The sequence below is a fragment of the Protopterus annectens genome, chromosome 12.part0, assembly GCF_019279795.1.
Source record: "Protopterus annectens isolate FY-2018-M chromosome 12.part0, PAN1.0, whole genome shotgun sequence".
Classification (NCBI taxonomy): Eukaryota; Metazoa; Chordata; order Ceratodontiformes; family Protopteridae; genus Protopterus; species Protopterus annectens.
In genome coordinates, this window is record NC_056746.1 from 529,159,465 (window position 1) to 529,185,053 (window position 25,589).

Genomic DNA, 25,589 nt, shown 5'->3' on the forward strand with positions numbered 1-25,589 from the left:
ATTCCCAGGTTCCCCTCTGGGTGCCTTGTCTTGAAACTTAGCTTTCTACAAGGCAGCTTGGCTGTCTGTGGTTTCTGCCAAATCCATGCAAAATCTCTGTTGGCAGAGGTTACAGCTGGCAGTGGAAGAAAAACCCGAAGCCACCTGGTTCCTATAGTAACACAGGAGTATCCACCAAACAGATGTCTGTGAATGACGTCCAACAGGAAGTGGTCTTCGTCTTCAAATAGGAATCGCATGAGCGAATTGGTCCAGTTTAGAACGGTTTGTAAGGAGATCCGAATGGATTTGCAATCGGCAACAACGAGGGAACTCGTGGAAACGGCAAGATTCAGAACGGCCAATATCTGGAACAGAGGACAAGACCAAAAACATATTCACACCACAATGACTACTACAGAAAATAACAGTCAGTAATGACTTTGAATTAGACAGTGACAGCTTGCATATTATCACTAATGATTTACAATTATTAAGTTTTTAAGTGTTGAACATGTTAATGTTCTTGCAAAGGGTTTTTCTTTTGTTCCAGCTAGTTGTAGTAACATCATGGAAATATTAACAGATTTAAAACTTAGTTTGTTTTCTATGTTTGAGAAATTAAGTGAATTCAAAATCCAGAACTGTCCAAGCCAACCTCATCAGGGGAAATATTTCAGTATGTCACAGCATGAAAGAACTTTTGTTTAATGAAATGGCTGATGATAAATCCATTTGGGTGGTGAAGCCCAATAAGGAGGGTGGACTGGTGGATTTTTGATGCTTGTTATGTTAATGCTACAAATGCAGTTTTAATGGAGGTCTCCTACCAGCAAACTTCACGTAATGAAATTGTGGTTTATTTAATAATTGATTTACAGCTGGACACATATCCAAGGGTGAATGTGATTTTAAGATGAATGATAAACCAGCTATTGTGACTATTTTTGGAATTCCAAAAATAGAGAAGAGTCTCACCAGCCCCCCATTATGGCCTATTGTGGATGCTACTCGATCAACAATTTTTTTTTATAGCTAAATGGTAAGATGGTTATCTAAACGACTCACTCACATTCCTCAAATTTGTAAAGATTCTTGGTACTTTTTGCAGTGCTTAAATGATCTCCCCTTCAGTTCTGCTGCTGCTACTGTTACTATCGATGTTAATAGTTGGTTTGCTGTAATTCCACATGACCTGATTTGAATTAGTTTGAGGAACAACTTAGGAAATGTATTACTTTTTCAGCTGACATAATTAATTCCATGGTAGCTTTAATGGAAATAGTACTGGATAATAATTTATTTTTGTATTTTGATGGTCAATATTTTAAGCAAACAACTGGTGTGGCAATGAGGGTGGCTTGCACCCTTATGTTCGCAAATGTTATGGCTTAATGGGAAGATCAATATATCTTGGACAGTGAGTTAAAGAATTTTAGTTTGACTAAGATAGTATTTTTGGATGTGGACATTACTAAGGATTTCAGACATTAGAGGTACTGCTCTAATATTTTAGGAAGGTTACTTTTTCAAATGGGTACCTCCATTATTCTAGTTGGCATCCAAGACTCATAAAACAGTGGTCAAAGAGCAACTGGTTAGGTTGTCCCATATGATCACTTGTCAAGATATATTTGTACAGGAATGTGAGGTTTTGATAAATATGTTCTTTAGGAGAGGTTACCCTTGGGAATTTTCGTTTGATGAAAGAGATGAAGTCATGGTTAAAGGAGAAAGGGGAGTATATGTTCATATTTTGAATGGAGAAAGGGGAGTATATGTTCCCATTTTGAATGGAAATTCCAACATGGATTTTGACAATAGGGGCATGCAGAATGTGAGTAAAAAGCTGAAACTTATTTCTACTTTCACATTAATTAGTGCAGTTGTAAAATGCATTCACAAAAATTGGAAGTTTATTATAACTGATAGGGAGCTCAGGTGTAAATTAAGAGAGGCGCTCCAGATAGTTTTTAGAAGAGAGCGAACTTTTAAAAATGATTTAGAATCCTATAAAGTACAAAAGGCTTTAACGTCACAAAAGTTAGGGGCATTTAAGTGTGGGACGTGTTAACCATGTCCTAATATATTGGTAGGAGATGATTTTTGTATTAATGGAATGACTTGTAAGATACATGGGCATTTTTCATGTTATTCTAGAGGAGTGGTCTGTTTAGCCCAGTGCCAGTTATGTGCATCTTTTTTATGTGGGCAAGGCCTCCCGGATGTTTAGTGAATGTGTATGTGAACACCTCTTATAGGTTCATAGGTAGGTACTAGGCTATTGGCCCTAGGGCCAATATAAGCCTAGCCAAAAAGGTACCCTGGCTTTCGCCACCCAAGAAAATTTATTTTCCTGTGCCCCTGTCGAGCAGAGCCACAGAAGTGATCCCCGGGGTGAATTTCCTATTTCCCATCCAATCATCAAGATTTTTCTTGAAGAGTGCTAATGAGGAGCTCTGTTTGACATAGATAGGTAGTCCTAATCCAGAGTATGGGAAGTCTATGGGACAGGAATGTATCCCTCCAGCATGTTCTGTTTATTGTGGTGACAAGGTTTAGGTCCCTACAGCGTGTAGTTCAGAGGGAGTGGGATTTCTTTAAGTGGAGCATGTCCAACAGCTCTGGGTTTGACATAGCTTTGTATGTTAGGCAGAGATCGCCTTTGAGTAGGCGATATGCGACTGAGTAAAGCTGGAGTTTTTTGAGACTGTCTGCGTAGGGTATCTGAGGCCAGTAATCCTCTTTGTGAGGTATTTCAGTGGCCTCTCCAGTTTGTTGTAGATTTCTTGTGAGGTACATACCAAAAGGGGTGCTGCACTCTATAATGGATCTAATTATTGATGAGTAGAGGGGAACAATGACCTCTCTTTTTTTCTGGATGAGAAACCTTTTGTGATGAGGTATGCCATGAAGAAGGATTTCCTGACCACTGGCAATGTGATTATCAAAGGAGAGACTACTGTCTACCTGTGTCCCAAGGTCTCTTATCACACTTTCAGTGTTAAGTAGGCTACCACCTATGTGGTAGTTCATGGGTACAGAGTTTTTACCAAAGGGGATGACCGTGCACTTTTTGACATTGAGCTTGAGGCCATGGCTTTGACACCAGGCATCAGTCTCAGTGAGGCCCTTTTGTAGGATGTCCACATAGTTAGGAGTTTTGATTATGGCTCCCAGTTTGCAGTCATCTGCAAACTTCATTAGCCAAAGACCTTCTGTGTTAGCCTGTACTTCAGAGAAGTATATACGAAACAGGAGAGGACCCAGGACTGAACCCTGTGGTACTCCACTTGTCACTGGTCTGAAGTCGGATTTGGAGTCTGCTACTTTCACAGTGTGGGTTCTGTCCATGAGCCACTTGGCAACCCATCTTGTGACATAGGGATTTATACCTAGTTTAGTAAGTTTATCTGTAATTCCAGAGTGAGGGATGGTATCAAAAGCCTTGTCGAAATCTAGATAGAGGCTGTGTGAGCCACCTTACCCTCATCTATGGCTTTGGTGACTGCTTCAAAGAAGTCTGTCAGGTGTAGGAGACATGATCAGCCTTTTACAAACCCGAACTGGGTGGGGAGTTCCATGTTGATGAGCCTGGTCTGCAAGGCCATGGAACTTGTCAGGCTAATGTGGCGGTAGTTCCCGGGGTCCGTCATGGCTCCCCCTTTGTGGAGTGGGATAACTGTTGCGGTGCACCATTCAGTGGGCACAAAGCCTGAGGTGAGGCTATGACTGAACATGGTACTTAGGTGGGGTGCCAGTTCGTTCTGTAGTTCGTGTAGAACGCAGCCTGGGATCTTGTCGGGTCCCATGGATGCTGTGTTCTTGGCTTTGGAGAGTGATTTTTTTTTTTTACCTGTGCAGCCGTGATTACAGGAACTTTGCATTCTTCTGGTATAGAGATGGGCCCTCTAGGGGGTGAGAGGGGGGGTAAAGTTAGCACTGAATCTATCTGCCAGGATGTTGGCAATATCAGTTGGTTCTGTATATTTAGTGCCATTGTGCTGTAACTCAGAGCAGATCTGTGTGTTGCCATTGAGATTCTTGACATAGCTATAGAATGCTTTGTGGTTGTCTATGGAGTCAGTGGCAATTTTGTTTTCGTAATTAGCTTTGGAGGATTTTGAGGGATCTCAGCTTCTTACTGAGGCTGACCAGGGAGCTCCACCAGTCGTGGGATTTTACTCATTTTGCTTTTTGCAGCAGTTTCTTTTTTTTTGTTGTAGAGTTTGTTTATGGCAGAGGACCACCAGATTGGTTTCCTTTTTTGGAGGATAGCATCTTGGTTCTGTTAGGGATAGCTCGATCCCTACACTCATGTAAGTGCTTATAAAGTGCATTTGTGTAGGATTCAGCAGTTGTACCTCTATTGTCCGTCTGTGGGTGTCATGAAGTTTGCCACTTTTGTCTTGAAGTGTGAAGTTGGCTTTAGAGAAGTTTTTTACGGTGGTTTCCCTAATGGGGGTGGGATGTGGATGTCTAGGGTGATTAGCTTGTGGTTGGATCTGACCAACGAGGAATTGACCTCCTGGTGTGGAACACCAGTCGCCCGTGTTGGGAATGACCAGATCTAGGATATTGCTGCCCCTGGTGGGGTGTGAATAAGTTGATCCAAGGCGTTGGAATTTATGAATTCCAGAAAACGTTGAGCAAAAGAGTTGGTACACGAGTAGTTTTCCCAGTTAATGGTGGGGTAGTAGAAATCGCCCATTATTAGGGTGTTGGGTTGTACCTTAATATTTTCCATTGCATCAAGAAATGAGGAGTGGGAATCCTGGGGCATGGTGGGGGTCTGTAGCAAGCTACAATTTGGATTGTGGTCTTGCCCAGAGTTAGTTGCACTTGGATAATCTCAGATGCATTATGCTGTGCAACTAGCCTGGAGATGTGGATATCCTTAATGAATATGGACATGCTTCCACCTTTTGTGTTTTGGTCCAGGTTAGGTGGCCGAAAGGTGTGGTATGAATTATAGCCTGGTAATGCAGGGGTACTCTCTGGAACTTTGAACCAGGTCTCTGTCACTGCACAGATGTCAATGTTCTCCATTTTAAGAAGTGCCTGTAGTACATTTTGAGGTTTAGACTTCTAGCATTGAGTAGCATTATCCTCCAGATTTTTCTTACTTGTACCTGTTACAGTGGTGAATTTGTCATTTGTACCTTCCCTAAAAAAAGGCACTGTAGGGGTGGCAAGAGCCTTAGCCAGCATCCGGAATCCCAAGGGTGACTGGTGCAGGCCATCTCTGGCAAAGTATCTTGGTCTGTCGATCATGTCATCCCAGGCAGACAAATACTAGATCCCCTTAGAATGACACCAGAAGCTTGGCCAATTGTTTGTCAATCATTTTGTCCTTGCACTGTGGTATCATTCTGGGTGATGGCAGGATGCTACTGAGGGATAGAGTCATACCTGCCTGGGCTGCAAGATTGGAGAGCTCCTCCATGTCTCTCTTCATGTAGTCCAGGGAGGTATGTCTCCGGTCAGTCACACCAACATGGACAATGACAGAGTCGTATTTGTACTTGTGGAGTGACCTGCGTGCTTGGATATTAAGAAAAGGAGGGACACAAATGCCTTGTACAAGCACATAGCACAGTTTAGTAATCATTATACGTTTTTAGTTATATAGCAGGTGAAGCAAGATTTACAAGGGTGGCTCACTAAGGAACGTGTGGAGGAATGTGAATTCAAATGGCAGGTTTTGTTAAATGCCACACTAACCACCCTGGAATAAATGAAGCCTGGTCTATTAATTCTATTTTAAGACTAAAGAGTTATACTGTTTGTAATTGTTTTTACATTTTGATTGGTCATTTGGACTCATGATATTTTTGGTGTTGTATAGTCTGGTTTGCACTTGTTGCTTTTAATTCTGATGAAGTTCCAACATGTAGGAACAGAAGTGCTCAGCGTCTTAAATAAAGTTTGGAAAGTATTGCTGGCTTGTCTTCCATTTTATTCCCACTACCACTGGTGTGTTTTTTTTTTTTCCTCTTTTTATCTATCTGGGGGGCCTAGAAGGGAAATGTAACAAAAGAGGATAGATTTCTTAAGAAATTTTTGGAAATGTGTGGTATGAAAGGCATGGCACACATCCAATAACTATTTCAGATTATGCACCAATAATTAGAAGATAAAAGTGTAAGGAATGGGTAGCAGAAATTATCCGGGGGTTATTTGGGAAGATAGAAAGTAAGTTATAGCTAGTGAGTGGGATAAAATGAAAGTGGAGTTAATTCTTTGTACTTCTTTTATTTCTAAAATAATTTTAATTTGGAGTGACTGACCAAGGTTAAAGTATTGCAGAAAAAAGGGAATTTCAAAGAACAAGAAGAGATGCAATTGCAGAGTGCTAAAGAAACAATAATGGAGTACCTGGCTAAAATGCACAAGTTTAGAACGATTGCTGTTAAAGAACTGTTTTTTTTGATAACTCCAAAGCACAGTTTCTTTTGGCACAACAACTTAGGCAACAGAAAATAGAAAGTTTTGTTGCCAGACTTTGGGGGAGTATAACAAGAAAAATAACCAGAGATCCTGCAGAGGTATTGGAGATATTTCAGAAATTTTATGAAAATTTGTATAAAGCAGATAAGGAGAAAATCAAGAAATAGCACAAATGGAGAAGATCAAGAAATAGCACAAATGGAAATATTTACAGAAGACTTAAATATGCCAAGGTTAGAGGTAGACGAAGCTCAACCGTTAAGACAGGAGGAGATGAGATAAAAATGGTCATGTATAACCAATCTACAGGAAAGTCTCCAGGAATAGCTTGTATTCCAGTGGAAGTTAGGAAGGAAGAGAGTGGTAAAATCTGGAATGTTATGTTTACAAGTATTTTAAAAGGAGGGGAGACACCAACATCCTTGGAAAAACTGTGTTGGCTGTAATATCTAAAGATGGTAAAGGCCTAGCTGATCCAGTTTCATATAGGCCATTTTCAGGTGTAAACTTTAATTGTAAAGTGCCTATAGTAGTTAAAAGAATGTCAAAGATGATGCCAAAGTTGCTAGATATGGATGAGTGTAGTTTTGTGGGGGATGAAGCTAACATTTGACAACATTAATACAACAGTGATGATCCAAAAGGAAGCAGAATGTAAGAAAATACCACTGCTATTTGGTGGGTCTTGATGCTGAGAAACTTCAACAGAGTAAGCTGATATTTTTATAATTAGGACAATGGAAGTATTTGCATTTCCTGATGCAATAATAAGGTTAATTAGAAGGATATTTGAGGAATCGGTGACAAAAATCTAAGTGGGAGGGTTCATCTCTAATAAGCCGTATGTGAACAGAGGAACAAGGCAGGGATGTTTTCTTTCCCTTTATTTGTATTATGTTTAGAACTGCTGGCAAATACAATAAGGGACTTGGAAATTCAGGATATAATTTGTATGGTTTTCAAGAAAAGCTGTCTATTTATGGATGATATTATTTTGTACCTGATGCAGCCAGAAAAGTTGTGGAATATTCTGAGACTGTTCTGTTTTTTTTTTTTTTTTCAGAATATAAAGTTAATGAAGATAAAACCAAGGTTGTGGTTTTAAACTATGTGTCTACACATGAATTGGCCTAGCAATACTTGTATGTATGGAGACGTGATAAAATGAGGTATTATGGATTAAAAAATAATTGATTATGGCAGCTAAGGATATGTGGGAAGAGACTAAACAAAATGTAATACAAAAAAGTGAGATACTGGAAGCTGTTGTCTGTGGCTAGTTTTTAGTCCCTTTTGGTTTTATTCACAGGTCAGGCATATTTATATCCACCAGAGAAGTTGTGGGCATTAATTAGTAAAGAGTTGAAGGATTTTATTTAGGAGGGGGTAGGACAAGAGTCATGTGGAATAAGTTTAACCTCCCAACAGAACAAGGAGGTTTAGGATTGCCTGAGTTTTAAGGGATATTTTAAAGCTACAGTGTTAAGGATGTTATAGCACAAGCAGAAAGTTGCAGTTGAAAATGGAAAGGGATGATGAAGCATGGAGGTATTCCAAGAAATAAGAAAATAACTGGATTTTGGAAGCAGATCCTTAAGAAAAACAGTGTGTTCTACAAAATATTATTTTCATAAAGTAACAGAAATTATACTGAAAACTAAGCCAACACAGAAGGAAAGTCTGCTGATGGGGATAACTGCAATTATTAGTACAGAAAATAGGCAAGTGACGGCTGAAATTCACTAGAGGAAGCTGGGAAAAAGAACCAAGGTATTGGGGAAAGTATTTGGTGAAGGGAAAGGTAATTGGATGGGAAGCGGCCAAGAAGACATTTGGATCTCAGGCTACTGTTTTGCCTTCTGTATCAGAAATGTATGTCTGATTGTAAACAGAGAAAGGGAGAGGGAATCCTAAACAAAAGACCTACATTGGTTGAGTTTTTAATTGAGTATAGAACAGAAGCTGCTTTTAAAAAGGGATAATTTTTAGTAGGGCATGTAAAATATTGCACAATAACTAACTGTGAATTGATCAGAAAAGATCAGAGTAGTTTGGGAAGAGCGCTCAGATATGCAGTTCACAAAGACCAATGACAGGGTTTATGTATGACTCTTAAATATGCAGCAAAGCCTAGAAGATTAGAGTTTTTCCCTGGAAGTGTTTGTATAGATACTTTTATAACCGAGGCAAATGTTAAAGGTGTGATGGGGAGAAAGAGTTAACTGCGAACGTGTGTTTTGGCAGTGTAATGAGTTGGCGGACTTTAAAAGTTCCCCACAGGGTACTCCTGTCAGGAATACTGTATGAGCAAATGAGTGTTAACTAAGAAAATAATTTTTTGAGCTGGGATACAGGATCAAAATTGCCTAGACATAGTAAAACCTTGTTGGTGGCTGCCAAAAAAACAGTGACTAGAAAATGGAAATAGAATCTAAACCAACTATGCTAGAAGTAGCAGATGAAAAGAACAAGAAATGGGATCTTACTAGAAACGGGTAAGATTAAATTACATGGAAAAATGGAAATTCTGGCAACAATGCATGCAGAAAATATTTTAGAGGAGGGATGAAGTTTGAGAAGGAAAGAAATGCATATTTAATGTTGGCTAGATTACAGGATATATAACTGTACGTGATGTATAACATTTGTAAATATTGAACTTGTTAATTATAGATGTTAAGTTGTCTATCTCGCCTTCATTCTTGCTGGATGGGTTCGGAGCCGATCCTCTGCTCCGACTCTGCCACTCTAAAAGCTCGAGAGCTAGTTCCACCGGCTCAAGGCTCCCCTATATCCCACAATGCTAGGCGGTAACTCCTCCGATCTCGTTTGCCGCTATAGCTATCGAGGTGCTCTTCAACCGGCTCGTCAGGTTAGTTGTTTCTAACTAAACTTTTGAAAAAAAATAGACCCCTTTGAGTTATTTTTCCTGTATTTAAAACCCTTTTAGGTAGTTTCTTACCATCCCCTTAAAGTTCCCCCACCGTTTTTCCAAGAACTTTTAGAGTTCTTTCCTTAAACTGTTAGGCCTCATCCCTCCCTTCCTAGTAGTTGGAGTGTTTGGGTTTTTTCTGAGGAAATTAATTTAATTTAATTTAATTTAATTTAGTTTAATTTAGTTTAGTTTACTTTAAGGGTAATCTGTGTGTGTGTGACTTGAGTGATTACTCTACTTTTCTTAGCATGTCTAAGGAATCGAAGGTCTCAGGCTTTAAGAAGTGTGACTCGTGCTGTCAGAAGATGTCTCTGACAGACGGTCACACTTCTTGTGTATACTGCCTGGGACCTTTGCACCTGCAGGACTCATGTGCTGTTTGCCATGGCTTCAGCCCTAGAGTCCTGCAGGAGCATAAAAATAAGCTCATTCTAAGGGGCTTATTGAAGCCTGAGGGTCCCCCGACTCAATCCTCGGGGAAACCCTCGAAGCCTCCCAGACCTTCGGCTCCGGTCTCTGAGTCGTCTTCTGGGGCTCCGAAGGCTGTTCGAACATTGGCTCCGGCCAGAGCCGATGACTCTCGAACTCATGTCCCTACTATTTCCTCGGCTCCGGCCGGAGCCGAGGAAGACATCGGTGAGTCGGCTCCGATCAAATTGTCGGAACTGACCTCCAGAAAAAGGTCCCGGTCACCATCTATCGGCTCCGTTCATTCGGCTCTAGCATCACCATTGCTGTCTGAACGGAGCCATAGATCTCACTCCTCTAGATCGAAGAGACCATCAAATCATGACCTTCAGAGGGTAGTGAGTCGACTTCTTAAGTCCAAGGCACTGGCCCAGATGCTTCAAAGTCCGACTCAACAGTCGAGGGCTAATCCCATCACTCGGAATGTTCCTCCTCTGACACCTTTGAGTTCGGAGCAGGGGTGGCTCGGACCCGAGACTGTGGTGGCGTCGGAACCGATACCGTTGTCTTCGGTGCCGTCGTCTGCTCCGATGTCTTCCTTGGAAGAATCTCAGCGCCGGACTTCCCTCGTCGGCTCCGAAGGGGTGAGTGGCATCGGACCCTTGTCCGACCCCGCTCTCCCTCTCGGTGCTTCGGCGCTGGTGAGTTCGGCTCCGACATCGGCCTCGGAGCCATCACTGTCGGTGCCAGGGGAGGTTTTCAGCTTTTCGGAGCGGAGACCTCTGGCTCTGCCTGACAGGGGTGCCTTCGAGGTCATGAGGAGCGTGTTAGAACCTGGTTCAACTCCACAGTCGGCTCCGTCTGCCCCTCCCTCCATGGTGCCTCCGGTGATTTCTGCTCACTCTCTCATCCCAGATCGTAGAGAGCCAGCTCCTCCAGTATCCCCAGTGGGGATCTCCTCCTCTTCCGAGGCCTCTCCTGACCTGGTAGGAGAGACCCCTAGGAAGAGGCAGTGCAAGAGAAGCACATTGACTCCCCTGAGTCTATCACCTCTGACACTGATTTAGAAGATTCTGAAGGTTCCCCTCGTTCCCCCTCTGAAGATGTCTCCTTTGCAGACATCCTCGAAATCTTAAAACAGAGGGGGAATTGGCCAGCCCTTAACCCTTCAGAGGATGAATCGGTGTATCTTGAGGCATTTGGCTTTCGCCCTTCCACCTCCTGGGTGTCCCCTCCCTTTGACCCCCTTATGCAAGTGGTGGCAAAGAAGGCCTGGACGGCTCCTGACTCAGTGGAACCCACCCCCAGGAGACAATCAAAATTTATCACTGCCCCCAAGGACAAAGAATTTTTAACCAAAGGCGTCTCTGTTGATGCTATGGTGGTGGCTGCGGCCACCAAGAAGGAGTTAGCTGATGCTTCGGTGCCTGTTCATCCTCCTAACAAGGAGTCTAGGACTATGGACAGGTACGGGAAGCGGATGTTCTCGTCAGCGACCTTTACTATGCGCTCGCTGAATTACCTGTGACCATTTCACTCTTCAGAGGGATTTGCTCAAGGAAGCGAGCGAAATGTTAAAGGACCCAACAGCTGCGGGTTTTCAGGATAGGATGAACTCTCAGCTGGCGACCCTTAATTCTATAACTAACTCCTCCATGCGCCTCCTTTCATATGCGGCGGATGGAGCGAGTAGAGCGGCAGGTACAGGTGTGGCTTTACGTCGGAACGCCTGGATGCGGCTATGTAACTTTGCGGACCCTTTCAAAGCGTCCTTCACTAACTCCCCTTTTGATGGATCATCTCTCTCTGGTTCTCAAGTGAAGGAAACCCTGACTAGGTGCGAGACTGATGGCAAAACTCTCTCTGCCGTCGGAGTCCGTTTTTCTGCTCCTTCTAGGCCTTACCCCAAAGGCCAGAAGGGGGGAAAGATGTGGTTCCGCAAACAATCTCAGGGAGATTTGCCTGACGCACAGAGTCGGTTCCCCTCTAGAGGCAGAGGGGGGAACAATAATGGTAGACGCCGTCCTAGAGGCAGAGGGGGCCCGCAGAATCAGGGCAGTCGAGAAACCTTTTCCGACAAGCCCTTTCAGCATCCCTGAGGTGTTGCCCGACTGTCCACCTTCGGAGGCAGTCGGGGGAAGATTATCTCTGTACCCAGAAGCCTGGCTATCCCTAACTCAAGACAAGTGGGTACAGTCTATCATTTCCGAAGGCTACAGAATCCCATTCTTTCTCATTCCAAACCAATCCAAAAAATCCCTTCCAGACGTTCCACCCAGTCAAAGGGAGCAAGCAGCACTAGAAATTTCAAAGCTGCTTGCAAAAAGAGCCATTCAACCAGTTCCAGCAGACCAACAAGGATCCGGAATCTACTCCAAATTCTTTTTGGTTCCAAAGAAAACAGGGGACTGGAGACCCATTTTGGATCTCGGCAACTTGAACAAGTTTGTCAAGAAAACAAAGTTCCGGATGGTCACGCTGCAGTCCATTCTACCCCTTTTGGGGCAGGACAACTGGATGTGCTCAATAGATCTCCGGGATGCGTACTATCACATCAGAATAAGTCGACGCTCCAGGAGATTCCTCCGCTTCAAGCTGGGAACCAGTCATTTCCAATTCAGGGCCCTGCCCTTTGGACTCACTACAGCCTCCCGAGTGTTTACCAAATGCATGGCAGTGGTCGCCTCTCATCTGAGACGACAAGGATTCCAAGTGTTTCCGTATTTAGATGACTGGCTCCTTACAGCCCCCACCAAGCATCTTTTGCTTCTTGCCAGAGACTACACTTTTCACACATGTCTAGGCATTTCAATAAATTACGAAAAGTCTATCTTGTCGCCTTGTCGCGTTATTACCTTCATAGGCGCAAATCTAGACACAGTCAACATGTCAGCCAGACTCACAGAGCAGAGAATAGCAGACATACACAGACAGGTCTCTCTTGTCTTGCAGAGCAACAAAGTCAAAGCCAGATTGATCCTGAAGGTCTTAGGGATAATGGCGGCGGTCATCCCTCTTCTACCATTAGCTCGCTTCCATATGAGAGTCTTACAATGGATACTCTTCACACAATGGTCTTTCCAACGACTTCCAATGTCCCATCCTATTCGGATAACACAATCGTGCAAGAATCATCTCTCTTGGTGGATCACATCTCCCCAGCTCTTCCTAGGGAGACCTTTCGTCCCTTCCCCTCCGGTTGCTACAGTGACAACAGACGCCTCCCTGATCGGGTGGGGGGGCATTACCAGGGCAGGACGGTCCAAGGCATGTGGCAACTTTTCGAGTGCCACTTGCACATAAATGTCCTAGAGATGAGAGCAGTGCTTCTAGCGTTGCAAGCCTTACAAAACTCTCTTCCCAAGGGAACTATAGCAATTCAGACAGACAATATGTCTGTAGTGTGGTACATCAACAAACAAGGCGGAACCAGATCTTACCCCCTATGTCGAGAGGCACTCAGACTGTGGCAATGGGCGATTTCCTCTCAGCGGTTTCTGTTAGCAACGCACATTCCCGGGAAGTCCAATGTGATTGCGGACAAATTGAGCAGAGCTATTCTCATGCCTCACGAGTGGTCTCTGAAGAATTCAGTGTTGGAGAAAGTTTTTCGAAGGTGGGGCCGGCCTTGCTGTGACCTTTTCGCTACTCCCCAAAACAGCAAGTGCGATTTTTTCACCCTCTTTCCCCAACCAGGCCACCCCAGCAGAGACGCTCTAGTACACGATTGGCCCCGGGGACTTCTGTATGCTTTTCCTCCCTTCCCACTGATGTCTCAACTAATACAGAAAGCCATCGCTCAGAAAGCTTCCATGATCCTCATTGCCCCTTACTGGCCTCGACAGGTTTGGTTCCCATTTCTCCACCGTTATCTGTTGGAGCAACCTTGGCATCTGGACCCAGTTCCAGACCTCTTGACCCATCAGTCGGGTCAGTTGCACCACTCCCTCCCTTCTCTGAACATCACAGCGTGGTTCCTCCAATTCCAACTCTAGCCAGGCTTCCTCTAATATCTCACTCAGTTCGAGATATTTTGATAGCCTCTCATAAATCTTCCACTCGGAAGATTTATCATAGTAAGTGGAAACGTTTTTCCTGTTGGGCGCAGTCAAAGGGTATAGATCCTTTCACTGCTTCCATTCAATCAGTTTTAGACTTTCTAGCCGAACTTTTCCACTCAGGTTCGTCTCCGTCTACCATCAAAGTTCAATTGGCAGCAATATCGAACTTTCATGTTGGAGTCTGATTCCTCCATTATGTCTCTCAAACTCTGCAAAGCCTTTTTAAAGGGAGTGTTTCTCCTCAAACCACCTATCAGGGATCCTCCTCCTCAATGGGATCTCAACTTGGTTCTAGCGTCCTTAATTCTTCCCCCCTTTGAACCTGCGGCTTCATGTTCAATGAAGTTACTATCTTGGAAAACACTCTTTTTAGTAGCTATCACTTCAGCTAGAAGAGTCTCTGAACTCCATGCTCTGTGTAGTCGACCCCCTTATCTTTTGTTTCATAAGGATAGGGTGTCCTTAGCACTAACCCGTCTTTTTTGCCTAAGGTAGCTTCACCGGCAAATTTGAATCAAACCATTGATCTTCCTGTGTTCTTCCCTAATTATTCGAACAGGTCAGAACAAAAATTACATTGCTTAGACGTTCATCGCCAACTTAGGTACTATTTAGACAGGACCAAACAATTCAGGAAGTCTGATCAACTGTTTGTTTCTTATGCAGAAGGTAGAATGGGCCTTCAGTTTCTAAAGTATCTCTCTCTAGATGGCTTACTTCGTTGATTACCCTTGTGTATGAGATCAGACATCAACAGTTGCCATCCAAACCCAGGGCTCATTCAACTAGAGCTTTAGCCACATCTATAGCTTTCCAAGATAGGCTGCCTATTGATTCGATTTGTTCTGCAGCTACTTGGGCTTCTCCCCATACCTTCATTTCTCATTACAAGTTGGACTTGGCCTCTAGGGACCGAGCCAACTTTGGTTCCACTGTACTCAAGAGTCTGTTCCGATAGGCCACCCGGGACAAGGTGCTAGGACGCGGTCCCATCCAGCAAGAATGAAGGCGAGATAGACAACTTAACATTTAGAAGTTATGTACCTACCATAACGTTCCATGTTAGTTGTCTTCTTCTCGCCTTCTTTCTTGCATCCCACCCTCCTTCCCCCTAGCCTGGACAGACCTAGAGGAGTTTGTTTTGTTCCTTTTATGGAATTTCCTTGCTGGGCTTAGCTTTCAAACGAGATCTGAGGAGTTACCACCTAGCATTGTGGGATATAGGGGAGCCTCGAGCCGGTGGAACTAGCTCTCGAGCTTTTACAGTGGCAGTGGGCCGAGGATCGGCTCCGAACCCATCCAGCAAGAAAGAAGGCGAGAAGAAGACAACTAACATGGAACGTTATGGTAGGTACATAACTTCTGATTTGATTACATTTATGTAATTGTAAGTTTGCCGATGTCACAAGCGATAATTTAACAAAGGTGTTTAAAAAAAATGTGATACATCCCGACTCCAAACTACAGCCAACTGCCTGGATGATAGAATCTTAATACCTTTTACGCACCTTTTTGCTGAAGACGTATTAAAAGGAGGCAAGAAAGCCTGCTACTAGAAAATCCATGTATTAACAAATGGAAAAGGTTTTCTAGTTGATGCCAAAAAAAGAACCAGCACCTATTCATGACTAGTGTTTCTCTGGTTATAAATTATTTGTATGTGTTGCAATCCTCTGGCTTGTTGTGTACTCCTAAGTCAAGGTCAGTTTGTTGGCCATTTCAGCAGGTATGCCTATTGATCTTTCTCTTTTCAGTGTAGATTTCCTGTCAGAATATTTTTGAAAGGGGTGTTGCATACAAAGCCCCCTAGAAAATGGGTGTCTGCTACTTGGGATCTTAATTTTTGTGTTTAGTAAAAGCTAACACTTGGTCCATTTAAACCAGCTTATCAGGCTGTCTTGAGGTTCTTAGCGTGGAAAAAAAGTGTTACTAACTGCTCTGACCTCTGCAAGAAGAGTTGCAAGCTCTTATGGATAGGGTTTATCTAAGAACTAAACCTTCTTTATGGCTAAAATGGGAACAAAGTTTACTTTGAGCCAAGCTGTCCATCTCCTTGTCTTTCCAGAAGCTAAAAATGTGGGAGAAAGGCTACTTCATAGCTTGGATGCCCATAGACTACTCTGGTAATGTCTTGACAGAACAAAGTATTTTAGAAACTCTGATCAGTCGTCCATTTCTTGTGAGGGTGAGAAAGGATAGGCAGTGTAAAACTAGACTATTCACATATAGTTGTTGCATGCTATTACCATTTTGCTATATCCACCTAAAAGATTCCAGGCAGGATCAAGGCTGATTGTATGAGAGGCTATTTTCATTTGTGACTTTTTGTCAAGGGTTTCTAGAAGCAACAATTTGCTCCTGTGTGCATGCTTTTATAAAGCGCTATAAACTAGATTCCTTCTCCAGGCCTTACAAGGACCATTCTCCATGGGCTCCTGGACTCTCATCCTTCCTCATCCGCAGTCAGTCTAAGCTATGGTAGTTTACCCATATAGCTAAGACTACTGCATCAGTGATCAAATGATGAATGCAGTACAGATGTTCGTGTTACACTGCTGCAGTCATCACACTTTGGTTATCCTGCCGTCAGGCGGTCCCACAGTCGGCCTGAGTTCCAAAGTGTTGGTCCGGCGTCGGTTGCGGTCGCTTCTTCCCTGACGTCAGTGCAATAGGGGTATAAAAGAGGCAGCTGACGCCATTTTCTTCAGTCTTTCTTGCCGCACGGTGCCCGAAGCAGAAGCAGTTCGCAAGTGCCGGTTGGCCGACTCCTGAGATTTTCAAATCGAATTTCAGACCGAAGTCTTCAATAAAGCTAAGTACCCCGTTGGGGACTCTTTTCTTGCCTCAGACCGATGTCAGAAAAAGTTAATAATTGCATTTCTTGTGGGAAGCAAATACCTCATAAGGATTTTCATTCTTATTGTATTCCTTGCCTAGGCCCAGACCACGACGTCACAGGTTGTCGGTTTTGTGCTAGGTTTAACAAACGAACTATTAAATGTCGGTTTGATTTCACCTGACATTACTTTGGTAGAAAATTTAATTACACCATACCGTCGGAGCAACCGACGACCTGGATGCATAAAAAGCGCAAAGATAAGGACAGGCAGCCGAGACCCAAACCAGACACCGAGGCCTCAACTAGGCCAGTCGCCGGTTCTCCGGTTTTCAGTGAGGCGCCTATGTAGCCCCTGACTACTGCTGATTTATAACCCCAGGCTGCATCCGACTCCCAAGCGGAGATTGCTGGGCCTCCAGAGCCTTTATCTTTAGATCCTTCCGACTCCATTGCTGAAGGGGATACCGGTGTAGTTGAAAGGCCTTCAGTTGCTGAAGGTGTCTTCAGACCGACTACACTTACTATAAAATCCTATGCAAAGCTGAAAACTCCTTTAAAAGTAAAGAAGCCTGTACAGCAGTCTCCAGTACAAGGCCCCATGCCTAAGAAACAGATGCTTAAGATGGCTGAAGACTTAATTACCCTAATCAGGGGATGTTATGTGGTCCTATCTTGCCTACATTCCTTACTCTTTGGTTCGGAGCCAAGAATCTGCTCCGACTCGGCCAAATTTCTCTAGCACGAAGTCTCTAATTGGTTGGGCTAACCTGGTATCTCAAGATGCACCTCGCCCTAGCCCCAGATCTCGTTTGCCACTCGTAGAGTTAGGAAGTGGTCTCGCTTGGCTGTGGCTAAGTACCCTTTCAAATATGTTTTCTAAGTATTTTCGCAGTCTGTTAATTTAAAAAAGCTATTTTAAAAAGCTATTTTAATAGCTAGTTTTCTCCTTGTCTAAGTTTCATTGTGAGTGTTAGTGAGATTGGGTGTTTGTGGTATCCCTTTGTTTGGCGGGCTAGGCCCGTTTAAGTTAGAGGACCTAGTCCTCTCCTATGTTGTTTTTCTGGTGTTAAAACTGTAGTTGGATTTGTTCTCGTCTTTCCCTGCTACTCCAAGAAACATTTGATTATGAGTTCCTTGCCCGTTAGTGGTGTTTGTTTTTCCGCCTTCCTCTTGTGTCGTTGTCGGTTGACACTGTGCTGCTATTTTTTACCATATCTAAAGAGCAGAAGGAGCATAAACCCTCCGGGTTTAAAAAGTGTACTAAACTGATTTTGAAGGGACTGATTAAGCCCTCTTTTTTTTGAGTCCTTAGATTCTTCTTCCAGTCCTAAATCTAAGCCTTCCAAGGCCAAGAAGAGATCTTCGGCTCAGTCTGCTTCCTCTGAGCCCCCGGAGAAGGTTAAAATAGTGGTTGCTGCCTCCTCGGCTCCATTGTCCTCGGGGCTGCAGGAGAAGGTTTCGATAGGGGATACTACCTCCTTGGCTCCATTGTTCTTGGGGCCGAAGGAGGTATCGGTGGTGCTGTAGTCTACCTCGGCTCCGATATTATTGGAGCCTATTCGGAGCAGGTCACCCAGTGTCAGGCATGTGTCTCCGGGTAGGAGATCCCGATTTCCTATTTCCTCCAAATCCTCTAGGCTGTGTGATTTGGATGTGGATAGGGTGGTCCAGAGACTCCTGCAGTCACCGGTGCTAGCAAAACTGTTCTCGGCTCCAACCCAGTCTGCTCCGGAGCCAGTCCCCTTTCTGGTACCTGTGATTCCTCCTCTGAGCACCCATGTGTCGGAGCTGGAGTGCTCCGCGCAGAGTGATGTTCTCGTGTCGGCTCCGATACCCCATGTGAGTCTATCGGAGCCGGCATCTGCTCCAACCATGTCTGTTCCGTCCTCTGGTTTTGGTACTCTGGTTTTCTCAGTCGGACCCGAGGGGGATACCTCGGGACTACTGTCGTTTCCGAGCCTTCCTCTCGGTGCTTTGGCTCGGGGAATCCCGACTCCGGTTGTGGTCTCTGAGATGGGTCGGTCCTCTGATTTGGGGGTTGGGGGGACCTGCCTTCGAGGCCATGAGGAGCGCACTGGCCAGATCCTTCATCACCTGGATCGGTCACTCCGTCCCCTTACACCTCGGCTAGAGCCTCTGACGCCCCCTATCCTTGGATGGCGTAGCCCGAAGGTCTGGGATACCCCCTTGAGCGGTCACCTACTTTCTGAGGGCCCCTCAGAGTCTGTGCCTGAGGAGCCCCCTAGTAAGAAGCTGTGCAAGAGGAAGCACAGACTCCCAGGACGAGTCCCTCACTTCCGATACCGACCTCGAGGAGGCAGAGGGGTCCCCCAAGTGGTCCTCCGATCTTTCTCCGACATCCTGGAGATTTTGAGGCAGAGAGGCGACTGGCCTTTCAAGACCCCCTCTGAGGAGGAGTCTGTATTCCTCAAGGCCTTCGGAGCTCAACCCTCCGCCTCCTGGGTGTCTCCACCCTTCGAACTCCTGGAATTGATTTGCCGAAGGGTGTGGGAGAACCCTGATTCCGTGGAACCGGTGCCCAGACGTCCAAACAAGTTTCTGTCTGCTCCCCCGGGCAAAGAGTTCCTTACCAAAGGGCTTTCAGTAGATGCCTTGGTGGTGGCGGCAGCCACTCAGCAGGAAGTTGCAGAGGTTTCTTCTTCTGTCCATCCTCCTAACAAGGAGTCCAGGAGTATGGACCGGTATGGGAAGCGTACCCTGTCTTGTGCGACCTTTATCTTACGGTCGTTGAATTACCTCTGTCATTTCACTCTGCTCCAAAGAGATCTCCTGAAGGAGCTAGGAGATACTCTGATGGGTAACATGCCTGAGGCCGTAGCCCAGACTGTTGACACCCAGTTGTCTACCCTAGGTTCTATTGTCAACTCGTCTATGAGGCTCGTATCTTATGCAGCCGAAGGGGCGAGTAGGGCAGCTAGCTGAGGCGTAGCTCTTAGAAAGCAAGCCTGGATGCGCCTATGTCATTTTGCAGAGGCCTTTAAGTCTTCCACTAACTCCCCCTTTGATGGGTCCTCTCTCTTCGGACCCAAAGTGAAAGACATGCTCACCAGATGTGAACAGGAGGGAAAGACCCTATCTGCCGTAGGGGCCCATTTTTCTCTCCCTTCTAGGCCCTATCCCAAGGCTCAGAGAGGAGAGAACATGTGGTTCAAAAAGTCTCGGAGGCCCTTTCCTGCAGCTCAAGGTGAGTCCCTCTCCAGAGGCAGAGGGGGGGATTATTCCGGAAGACGCCGTCCTAGAGGCAGAGGAGGCCCCTGCAACTCGGGAGACTGCGATTCCTTTTGCAGATGTCCTTCAAGAATGCAACTGCAGTCATAACATATGGGTTGTCCTGCCTCAGGCAGCCCTCGGTCAGCCGGATTCCAAAGTCTGGGTCCGGCGTCGGCTGGCGTCGCCTCCTCTCCGTCAGAGCGGCTGGAGTATAAAGGCCTGGATGTGACTTAAAAGTTCTTATCTTGGAAGACTGCTTTTCTGATAGCCATTACATCGGCCAGGAGGGTATCAGAACTTCAAGTTTTGTCTATTAAACCTCCGTATTTGATCTTTCATAAGGACAGAGTTTCCCTGAGGCTTAACCCTTCCTTCCTTCCGAAGGTGTCATCCACTATCAATCTCCATCAATCTATTGAACTACCAGTGTTCTTTCCGAACTTTTCCAATAAAGCAGAGTTCAGGTTTAACCAGTTGGATGTGCACAGACAACTGAGATTTTATTTGCATAGGACTAAACATGTTAGAAAATCTGATCAACTGTTTGTGTCCTTTTCAGAAAGCAGGGCAGGTTGTCCTATTACAAAGTGCACAATTTCTAAATGGATCAAAGATTGTATTTCATTCATCTACTCGTCAGCAGGCAGAACTTTACCCTTTCCCGTCAAGGCTCATTCTACCAGGGCTATGTCTACATCAGTAGCTTTCCATGCTAGGCTTTCCTTGGATATTTCTGCTGCGGCCACTTGGGCCTCTCCCAACACTTTTATTACTCATTACAAGCTGGACGTGGCTTCTAGGGGCCAGGCTTCCTTTGGTTCCACGGTTCTCAGGAGTATCTTCCTATGAGCCTCCCAGGATAGAGGTGCTGGGGACGCTGTCCCGTGAGTAAGGAATGTAGGCGAGATGGGACCACATAACATCAGTTAGTTATGTACTCACCATAACGATCGATGTATGTGGTCCATTTCACCTACATTCCTACGTACCCTCCCACCTGCCCCCTTCCTAGAGGATCTGGAGGAATATTAGCTCTGTGGACCCTTCAAGGTCAGTGAATTTTTTCCCTTATCTGGCTGGAATTTCTTCCGGTGTTGATTTGAGTATGGGTTATGAATGGTATGATTGCAAACAAGATCTGGGGCTAGGGCGAGGTGCATCTTGGGATACTGGGTTAGCCGAGCCAATTAGAGACTTCGTGCTAGAGAAATTTGGCCGAGTCAGAGCTGATTCTCTGCTCCGAACCTGTGAGTAAGGAATGTAGGCTAGATGGACCACATACATTGATAGTTATGGTGAGTACATAACTAACTGTTCCCATCCCCCTCCTGACAAAAAGCCTAGACAGGAGGAGGAGTACGCTTCGTCTGACCAGCTTTCCATTTCCTCAGACTCTTCCGAGGAACAGGAATACTCCTTTCCCCCTTATGAAGACTCTGATGCTGAAGAGTCTATTCCTTCAGCATCTCCCCCAGAAGACTACTCTTTTGGGGAAACTTTACATACCATGAGGGAACACTTCCACTGGGAAGGCCAGGATTTCTCTGATTCTAAGAAAAGACTCTGAGAGTTCCTTTTACTACCCCAGCACAGACCTCTTGCTATTCCATCTGTGTTAGACATTGTGGATGATGTTTATTCAGAATCTAGCCTTAACCCAGATTCATTACCTCCTCCACCAGTCAAACCAGACAGATACCACAGAGTCCCGACTCACACAAATTCCTATATAAAAGCCCTGTTGCTGATCCAGAAACCATTTCCCAGGGTCCCAAAGGGGTTAAGGCCTCTATTGCTAAAAATCCTGTACCCTCTGAAAAGGATTTTAGAGCACTAGACAGATGGGGAAAGAAAGTATATACCTCAGCTACTCTAGCTATGAGGGCCTTAAATTGCCAGTTTCACATGCTGAAATATCAACAATATTTGATGTCTCAATTAAAACAATAAAATGCTCACACATACAGAGCAGCCTGATTACAAGGAAATGCAAGATTTGTTGCATGCAGCTGAGCAAGTGGGAAAACCTACTTTGCAATGTGGATTTGATTCATTGGAAGCTTCTTGTAGAGCAGCAGTAACAGGGTCTGTCATTCGTAGGCATGCTTGGTTAAAAGAACAAGCTTTACCTGATCATGTTAAAGCAAAGTTATTCGATGCCCCTTTACAGCAGGATGTCTTATTTGGTGTGAAAGCAGAAGAGGTTTTAAAGAAAATGGAGGATAAGGCAAAATCTATGCAGACGGTCAAGGATTTTTTATAGGTTCAACCGCCTCGTTTCAGCAGAAATTGGCCAACCAAAAACTGGTCCTTTCCAGCTTCTGACAGACTACAGAGAGGCAAATACAGACACCCAAGGGGCAGAGGTCAGCCACAAGGCTCTTACAAGCCTCGACAGTGGGGTGCCACAACCCAGAAAGGAGAAGACCAGTCTCAAACTTTCAGAAGACAATCACAATGACTTACCCCTCAGACTGCCAAGCAAATCCCTCTTGGCAGCTCCCTTGGGAGGAAAACTTGCACTTTTTGCAGGCAATTGGCATATCATCACAAAAGACAAATGGGTCCTAAATAGGTTCCACTTTCATACTTTACCAAAGATAAAAGGAATGCCAAACCTGCCACCAAACCAATGGGCAGAGGCTCAACGACAAATTACAGCTCTCATGGACATGAGATCCATCCAACAGGTTCCTACACAGGAGCAAGGACAAGGAGACTCTCTTTCTGGTTCCCCGAAAGGACAAAGCCTGGCGACCCATTCTGGACCTTTCAATTCTAAACACATACCTGGAAGTACCCAAATTCAAGATGCTCACACTACAGCAACTTCTTCCCATGCTTGGCAAGAAGGCTTGGCTAGTAACGTTGGACCTCAAGGCGGCATACCTGCATGTCCCTATCAGACAAAATTGCAGAAGATACCTCCGATTTGTAGCAGGTTCAACTCCTTGCCAATTCTCTGCACTGCCCTTTGGCTTATCTACTGCGCCCAGGGTCTTCACAAAATGCCTGGCACCAGTAATTGCATACTGCGGACAAAGAGGAATTCAAATATATCCATACCTGGACTGCCTTATTCAAGCAGAAAGCAAGGACAATCTTTTAAAACATCTGGCGTTTGTAAAAAACCTACTAAGTTGCCTAGGGTACACAGTAAACGAAAGGAAGTAAAAACTAGTGCCCTCACAAGAGATATTCCTGGGTGCCAGTTTAAATACAACGGCCCAGATGGCTTACCTCACGCCAGACAAGCAAGGGCAACTGACTCCATACTTCAAAATGATGGCAACAAAGACCCAACTCCCTGCAAGAAAAATTCTGCAGGCCTTGGGATTCATGGCATCTTGCATACTACTAATACCATATGCCAAACTGCATATGAGGAAACTACAATGGTACCTGATAAGCGTATGGACTCAACACAGCCACAGCTTGGAAACAATAATACCACTCATTCCCTGCCTTCAACAGGAATTTCTATGGTGAGTTCAGGCATGTCACCTCAACAAGGGTCAGCCTTTCACCATGTCCACAGCCAGGCAAACAATAACAGATGCATCGGATTACGCCTGGGGCGCACACATGGCAGGACACCGCATTCAAGGCAAATGGTCTGCAGATCAAATGCATCTCCACATCAATCAAAGAGATGCTAGCTGTACAAAATGCCACAGCTTGGAAACAATAATACCACTCATTCCCTGCCTTCAACAGGAATTTCTATGGTGAGCGCAGGCATGTCACCTCAACAAGGGTCAGCCTTTCACCTTGCCCACAGCCAGGCAAACAATAACTGATGCATCGGATTATGCCTGGGGCGCACACATGGCAGGACACAGCATTCAAGACAAATGGTCTGCAGATCAAATGCATCTCCACATCAATCAAAGAGATGCTAGCTGTACAAAATGCCCTAACAGCTTTCAAGGACCTCCTACATCCAGGACAACTTCTAATAAAGACGGACAACACCACAGTGATGTGGTACATAAACAAGGGGGCACACATTCCTACCCCCTAAGCAGGCAAGCAATGACCTTGTGGAACACAGCTCTGACCTTCCAAATTCAACTACAAGCACAATTCCTGCCATGAAAGAAAAATACATTGGCAGATGAACTAAGCAGAAATATCATGGATCTTCACGAGTGGAAACTAGATCCACAAGTATTCACAATGATAACTCAAAAATGGGGGAGCCCAGACATAGATCTGTTTGCCTCCACCCTAAACCACCAACTATGGAAATTTTGCACAAGGACATACCACACACAAGCTTGGAAAGTGGACGCCCTCTCATTCAGTTGGAAAACATTAACAGTGTATGCCTTTCCTCCACTGCCTCTTCTGGCAAAAGTGCTCCTGAAAGCCAGATTAGAGAGGCCACAGATGATACTCATTGCTCCAGACTGGCCACGCCAACACTGGTATACAATATTAAGGAACATGGCTCAAGGCCCACCATGGATTTTACCTCAAATTCCTCACCTGCTGACTCAGCAAAACAATCAGATTCTACACAGCCAGCTCAAGACTTTAAATCTGGCTGCATGGCAGATTACCTAAACAACCAGTCAACACTTTTCTCTAAAGCTGTTATGGATGTCATCCTGGAGGCCAGGAGACCCAGCACCAGGAAAACCTACTCCGACAAATGGAAAAGATTTTGCGCCTGAAACCAGGTTAAAGGCCAAAATCCTCTTGTCCCAAATATTCCTCAGATACTGCAATATTTAACTGAGATGTTGCACAAAGGCCTTTCCTTTTCATCTATTAAGATCCACGCTTCAGCTATTTCAGCTCATTACAACATGGATCCTCCTATATTTTCACATCCATTACTAAGACAGTACCTCAGAGGGGCTAAGAACATAAGACTGCCCTGGAGAGCACCAACACCAACTTGGACCTCAATTATGTCTTGGAAAAACTTACACTACTGCCCTTCAAACCAGCTTTTTCAGCCGATTTTACAACTTTTATCATGGGAAACTGCCCTGCTGCTAACAATAACTTCAGCACGAAGAGTCTCAGAGCTACAGGCCCTAATGGCAGTGGAGCCTTTCATCATTTTTCATCAAGACAGAGTCTACGAACTAACCCTTCCTTTATGCCAAAGGTGGTATCCAGTGTGGCTCTAAACCAAACCATTCATTTATCCACCTTTTATCCAAACCCCCAGAATAAAGGGGAGAGGCTACTACACTCTTTGGACATTCACAGGCAATTACGCTTCTACTTGGATAAAACTAAGACTTTCAGAAAATCTGACCAATTCTTTGTATCCTATGCTGCAGGATCACAAGGAAAAGCTATCTCAAAACAGACCATTTCAAAATGGATAGGGCATTGTATCCGTTTCTGCTACACACACCATGGGAAACCTGTGCCTGGTAACATTAGGCCCCATTCCACCGGGGCTGCAGCAACATCAGCAGCCTTCCTCAGAGAGGGGTACCAACCAAGGATATTTTGGAGGCTGCAACTTGGAGTTCAGTGCACACCTTCACCAAGCACTACCACTTACCTCTATACTCAAAAACCAGAGCTGGCTTTGCCACTGCAGTTCTGCAGGGCCTACTAGCTTCTCCAAACCCTGTTTAGTACCAACCGCCCAGCCTTAGCTTTGGGATTCAACCCAAGTGTGATGATTGCAGCAGTGTAACACAATGAACATAGTACA

At 44.8% G+C, this 25,589-nt stretch overlaps 1 protein-coding gene across 6 annotated transcripts in view; it reads left to right on the plus strand.

Moving 5' to 3' along the window:
- The window catches only part of LOC122816697 (eukaryotic translation initiation factor 2-alpha kinase 1-like), a 1,078,686-nt gene that overhangs the window by 67,127 nt on the left and 985,970 nt on the right, over positions 1-25,589 (plus strand). The window contains exon 1 of one of the 6 annotated variants that reach the window (XM_044089676.1): positions 7,580-7,598. The exons of the other annotated variants lie outside the window; for them this stretch is intronic. The gene's annotated coding sequence lies outside the window, so the exon portion shown is untranslated. Of the gene's footprint in view, positions 1-7,579; positions 7,599-25,589 lie in introns of those variants that run through there. 6 annotated transcript variants of the gene reach the window in all.